This window comes from Idiotropiscis lumnitzeri, chromosome 22 (assembly GCF_059441095.1).
Source record: "Idiotropiscis lumnitzeri isolate Australia: NSW breed Sydney's pygmy pipehorse chromosome 22, RoL_Ilum_1.0, whole genome shotgun sequence".
In the NCBI taxonomy this organism is placed as follows: domain Eukaryota; kingdom Metazoa; phylum Chordata; class Actinopteri; order Syngnathiformes; family Syngnathidae; genus Idiotropiscis; species Idiotropiscis lumnitzeri.
In genome coordinates, this window is record NC_142412.1 from 3,472,304 (window position 1) to 3,478,847 (window position 6,544).

The following is a 6,544-nucleotide window of genomic DNA, read 5'->3' on the forward strand; positions in this document are numbered from 1 at the left end:
AAAGCTCTTTCCGCATGCACAAGAAAATAGTGTCTCTGGCAGTGTTCATATTTAACACCTACAACCATACAATGTCGTGGAAAACCTAAAAACAACAAATAATAGTATCAGAATATGCACTACAATCCTGTCTACTCAAAGCAAACCAAATGAAATAGTAACCATTTATGATTCTCTGATTTTGCTGATTACAATTAGACTCCCCACTTTGGGCTCCTTCAAGCATTCATAATTTTCGGCATAATAAGCACGTTTTAGCAAAGGTGATAAGTCACTTTTAATTGAAATGAAATGATTATTCTAATGGAAGTTTGGTTGTTATTATTATGAGGAGGCACTAGTCAGTGCAGGCTTCATTTTTTTTTAACACGAAGCAGAGAGAGGGAAAAAGATGAGCGTTGGGGGGGGGGGGGTTGGAAGTACAGCTGTTCCGACTGATAACGATCATGTGAACTGACAATGAATAGAGCCCATTTACTGAATGGGGTGAATATACAGGGACAGTGCATATTAATCAAACAGTTTCCTGTAATTTTGTATTAATTTGGTGTTCTTGCCATGTATGCAATGCATCAAGTGAACGATACTCTCCATCAGAATCACTTTCGGGAAAGGCGTGCCAAGAGCCCACACGGCGCATCACAGTGATTGTTATCCCTCAGGACACGTATGAAGTGTCGCCGCTTGGCACCGTCTGTGCCCGGGCAAGGTGCTCCTATTCGGGCCAAGTGTGACACACGCCCGCCCTCCTCCTCCGGAGCTTCCATTTGGGCAAACTTAGGGGCCGCTTGGAACCGCCCGTGCCGGGATGAAGCCCCCTGTGAGAAGGCCATTACAATTTTAGATGACACCTTAAAATACTGAAATCTTTATTTATCCTTACCTAGTAGCACGTACTGGATTCTTTTCAGTCTTCTGGCAGGATGAGAGACGGGATTGTGGAGAACACAGATACGACATGTGTGCGGAGGAGGTGGTGGACGATTCTTCCAATGGCGCATGCGGCCGTTTTGTGATAAATTATGCATAGTTAAAAGAAAAGAATGGCTAGAATTTAGTGTGATTGTAAATTAAAGGGACAATATGTCGAATGTTTTGATCAGTTCATTTTAAAACCACTTAATTTCAATAATATAAGAAAATATATATTCTATCATCTCAATGCACGTTTTGTTTTTTTTAATGTATTATCGTCGGGATAGCCAATGCTAATTATATTACCATGGATCAGGACACAGTCTCACTGCGCGTCGTCTACAGCAGCCTGCACTGGCTGACCAGAATGAAAGAACCGGAAGGGCAGTTGGCTCGGTGGCTCGAAAAACTTGCTGAAAGTTGTGTCAGAAGGCTCTCCAATTAACTGTATGTTAACACAGACTTCTCTCAGGATACAGCCTTGTAGGTCCAATTTAGAATACCTAGAATGGGAATCAAGAAACAATTTAGACTTGAATCAGGTGAAATATATACATTTTCTACGCGGAGTACCCGATCCAACACGGCTGCTCCAATGAGACTTCTCCCGCCGTTGCCACACCGGTCCTCTCCCCAAAAACTCACCAAACTTGGCAGTCTCATCGGGCATGGCGAAAAATTTGATATTTTAACGTCTAATATGAACAGGAAGTGAGTTGGGGCATTTAGAAAATAATTTATATCAGGTAATATTGAAAATATTGTTTGAATGCTAACATATAACATGATTTCTTGGAAACAACTGCAAATTGGAACAAAACTTAAACTTAAACCGTTTGATAACAGCAAGTGAGAACATTGAAGGAGGAGACAAGTTCTCGAATATTCTCCCAGCAGAATTTGGAATTATTCAAATGTGCCGAGTTATCCAAACTGTGTGTCCAATGCCTCGAGTGGCATTGCACTGTTCGGCAATAAAACAACGCTGATTATGAGGTTCTAAATATGAACGACAGCTCCGGGGGAGGAGGGCGGGCGTGTGTCACAGTTAAGCCAAATTGGAGCACCTCTTCTGCCCGGGCACGAGCGAAGCGCGAGGCATCGTACTTTAGAGAGTATTTTCAAGAAAAATGTTCAAACAAAAAATGGAACGATCCATATATATATATATATATATATATATACGTTAAGGGTAAAAAAGCAGGATGTCAGAGTTTTTCCAGATTGAGCAGCGTTGACTTTCTACCACTGCGATCAAAAATAAGTTGGCAGCCGTCTTCGGGCCTGAGTCCTGTCAGTCAACTTGACTGACACGTCATAATAAATATCTTTGTATCACCACCTTTTTTCCCGTGTCTGCGTTTGGAGAGTCCTGCTTAATCCTCCAGCAGAGCTGGAGGATCATAACATTCACAGGGCACACCGGACGGCGTACCAGCAGGTAAAAGTTGAAGTAATTAAATAAATACAAAAAGAAGTGATTGAATAAATATGAAAATAATGGCTGGGGTATAAAAAAAATAAGTTTTAATAATAATTTGTTTTTTTTTTGTTATAACATGAATTTCACTCTCTCTCTCTACCCATATATATATATATATAGGTGCGAAGTAGTGGCGCACCTTCAAAAATGCTTAGATTGCGATGTTTGGGAAAAACAAACAAGAACAAAAATGTTCCTTTTGTACGGACGTACATTCTAACTGTCCCAAAAACCGGAGTGAGTATCCAATCAAACTCATTGAAATTGGGGCACCACTGTCAGGAACAGTGAACGCTTTCTTGTGTTCATTATCCTGATGATTTAAGGGTTCACATTGGAGGTGTACAATGTTAAAATCATTATTGCTTGAGAGCAACTTGGTTACTCCCCGAAGACCATCCCATTAGTGGTGCTAAATGTGCAATAGTGTGAAGGAATTGATCTCCATTAAAAAGCGCCCTATCTTTATTAGCACCAGCGATTTGATGAGGCGGCAACAAGTATGGACAAATAGTTTAATTACAATCATAAAAGAAATTTACATTGGACTTTTCATGAGACTTAACATTTTAGTGTGTATTCAATATTTGCAACTCTATTAAGTTTGAGTACATGAAACAGATAAAGGTGGATATCTTTTAGTGGGGTGATTAAATTGGATTGGAATGAATTAACCGTCAAGAAAGTTACGAGAGGCTGGTTCTCCAGCACATCAGGGACTGCCTTCCTCCCACTCTGGACCGACACACACAAACACGGCAGCCTTTGGACTCACTCCCAAGCAACAGTGACAATTTACAACCCAATTAATCATCTTGACCTCGTCGTCTGGCCCACAGGCTCAGAATTTGTCAGATTGCTTTCATTCTTCTCACATCAGACCTCAGGGCGTTCCCCGTCACGTCCGAGTGAGATTGAACAAGGTGTCTTTTCACTGAGAACATGCCTCTACATGTTTTACGAACCGCGCGAAACGTCGCCACCGATCGTGTCCGGGGGAACGTGCTCTTCTTCGTCCACTCTCCTCTTCGCCCACGCTCTTCTTCGGCGCTGCGGGATTGGAATAAATGCTTCCAGTGCCTGGAGTTTTCGAGCCAAAAATAAATGAGACTAAGTTAAATAATTTAAAAACTATTAATGGGTGACCCATTTTTTTTTTATTATTATTAAATTGTACGACCTGTAAAAGTGAGGTCAAAGCTTGTAGTCAATGAAGTGATGTTAGATAGTTTCGATATCTTGAACCAAATCGTGAGACATCCGCCTGGCAACAGTCTGCCTTTGTGTGTGTGTGTCTGTGTGTGTCACTGCGTGACCGTCGGGGACCAAAAATCTGGGCCCCACAAAAAAGAGCATTGAATTTATGGTAGCTCTACTTACAGCGGCACCTCTAGCTCCAGCGGCTCCAGCGGCTCCAGATGGTCCAGTAAAGCCCTGTGGTATTGACATACAGTCAATAAATGTTTGTGACAAATAGATCAATTTGACTTACCTCAATTCCTGCTGCCTGTCTTTGTCCTGGAGCACGCACTGTCTGAAGAATCTGAATGGAGGACAGCAGGCCAAGGTCTAGACGCAGTCGCAAAGAGAGGGCAGAGTCCAGACAGCTTTATTACATTACTGCCTGGACATGCTGATATCTTTATGTTCACGTATTTGCAGCTTTACACTCGGATGCTGCAATGATGGGAACTCCACCGGCCACAAGAGGCCTCAGTTAAATTTGAAATGAAGGCTAATTAACTTGAAAATGTTAAATACTTCTTTATATGACTGAACAGTCTCAAGTACCTCACCTTTAATGGGGCTTCATTTTGCCATCACTAGTTTTAGATAGTTTTAATTTCTGCAGATTTCTGCACCTGTTGCAACACCTCTTTGGCTTTGGTGCTTGTATGTTTTTAAAAAATCTTTTGATTTTATTTTAATCCAAATCTTTTTCGCATTGCCCCAAATTTCTTAAAGGATCGCCCCTAAGTTTAACCGAATGGAAGCTCCGGAGGAGGCGGGCATGCTCGCGTCACAGTAAGCCGAAGAGGAGCACCTTCCCCGGGCACGGGCGGTGCCAAGCGGCCCCTAAGTTTAACCGAATGGAAGCTCCGGGGGAGGAGGGCGGGCACTCTGGCCTTTCCTTCCACAAGGATGTGGCGAAAAGTCGCGGAAAAAGCCAAGAATGTCAGATTTGTTTGTTGGCTTCCTTTTTTGACGGACAACAAAAATGCACAGGAAAGTTTGAAAAAAAAAAACAAAGCAAATCAGACCTTGGCAACAATTTGAAGGAGCCACGGGAAATTTGGTGGGCTTGTCTATCAATCGACAAAATTTGGTGGACTTGTCTATCATAACAGCATCTTTTATAATGGCATGGAGGCTGAAATCAATATATAAGTTTTTGTGCATGTTTCAGGGGTCAAAAATGCGATCGAACAATCGGAAAAATAATAATAATAATAATTTCTACAAAAACAACAGGGACTTCGCCGGCCGAAAATTGACAGTCGGAAGTTTTCTTACCTTCTGCGCATCTTACGTTGGAAGTGCGCATGTTTGGAATTGTTATTTCCGTTTCCGTTTATTACCGAATATGGAGAAACGTGCGACTATTACAAAGTTTTTTTCGAGAACTCATTGATTGAAAGACCGCTGTTATTCGACATCACCGTCAAATTCGTAACCAGTTCCGAAATGTTTTAATCCGGCCCGCCGAACTTGGAAAAAAATTAAATGAATAAACCTTGTTAATTTTTTATTTTCTAATCACAGCTACTCACATTATTGCTTCAGCACACATGCGCACAACTGGCACACTCACACGCTTGTTTAAGTTTCACTTTCCATAAGTTTCGTTTTCCTCTGAATAAAAGATCAAGTGGTTGGTCGTGAACCATTTGTTTTGCTGTGTTTGTGTTTGCCATTCAAACACACTCCACAACTCTGTGAACAGTTCTCTATCTTCTATAGAGGGAAGAACCTACCAGCTGCCATCGTCTCTCCTCGCCTATAAATGGGACCTTTCACTCGGGAACAATGAAGGCTCCTCTTTTCTACAGCCCGCCACGTTTTGATTTCAATAGCCATAGATCAATGGCGAACAACACTCCAAAAAAAAAAAAAGTGATAGGGGCTCACGCTACAAAAACAGAAAGAAAAGACAAAAGAAAACAAGGAATGGAATTGGAACTATATTATTTAATTTAAGAAAACATATTTGCAGATGGAACTGGAACATTTTGCTTAAGAGTTTTTAAACAGTTGCTATCTTTAAAAAATAAATAAATACGAGTGTCCTGTATTTATATACTTGTAATACCTGAAGATTTTAAGGAAAAATGCGTAAATAGTGCAATGTGAAAATCTTTCTGGAAAGATTTATCTTAGCAGACCATCAATAAACATTTTGGCAGATATTTTGCCATCAGTTGATGACATATTTCTTAAGTTTACAGGTTTTTGGTGGATCGCAATGTTTAATTTAAAAAAATATATATATTTTTATAAATATATTTTTATTTTATTTGTATAGCGGGGGTCAACTGTAACTATATTGCAGGGGCCGACGCCTGGCCTGTTTGGGTGGTGAGCCAACAAATGAGCCAGGTTGTGGTGGTCCTGCCAAAACCGAAACAACACTAAACAAAATTAATAATGACATTATTAATATTATGATCAAAAGATGTATTCATATTGATGATGTTGTTTGACGTTATATTATTATCTCTGTGTCCAGCATTTATGGACAGCTCGTAGAACACACTAGTGGATGAATTTTAAAAACGTAAATGAATAAAATGAAATAAATGTATACTGGCCGTAATCAAACTATGACGTTGTACAACTTCTTTTCAAGTCAAGTGCAAAAAGCTAAATTGAATACAACAGTGCTTCATGATAACATGGGAAGAATTCCAGTGCTTGGTACTTTCAATGGGCACTGTCTGAGGCGGGATTCGAACCCACGCCTCCTGGGGGAGCAGAGCGACCATGTGTCAAGAGAGGGGTAGTATGATATGAAATTGTTCGGGGAGGTAGTGACGAAAAATAACAATACAGGACTCTTTCGAGGCCCTGTAATTGGAATGAGCGAACACCAGTGCTCTTTATTAAACCCATTAAAAAAAAATAAATAAATAAATATTTTATATATAT

At 40.5% G+C, this 6,544-nt stretch overlaps 1 long non-coding RNA gene across 1 annotated transcript; it reads right to left on the minus strand.

Annotated features, from left to right (window-relative positions):
- Positions 1 to 429: 429 nt before the first annotated feature.
- Positions 430 to 1,338, minus strand: LOC148316142 (uncharacterized). Its single transcript, XR_015840267.1, has 3 exons — positions 1,222 to 1,338; positions 884 to 986; positions 430 to 818 (listed from the first exon to the last, which is right to left on the minus strand). It is a non-coding gene; the product is annotated as an uncharacterized LOC148316142 (long non-coding RNA).
- Positions 1,339 to 6,544: the final 5,206 nt, after the last annotated feature.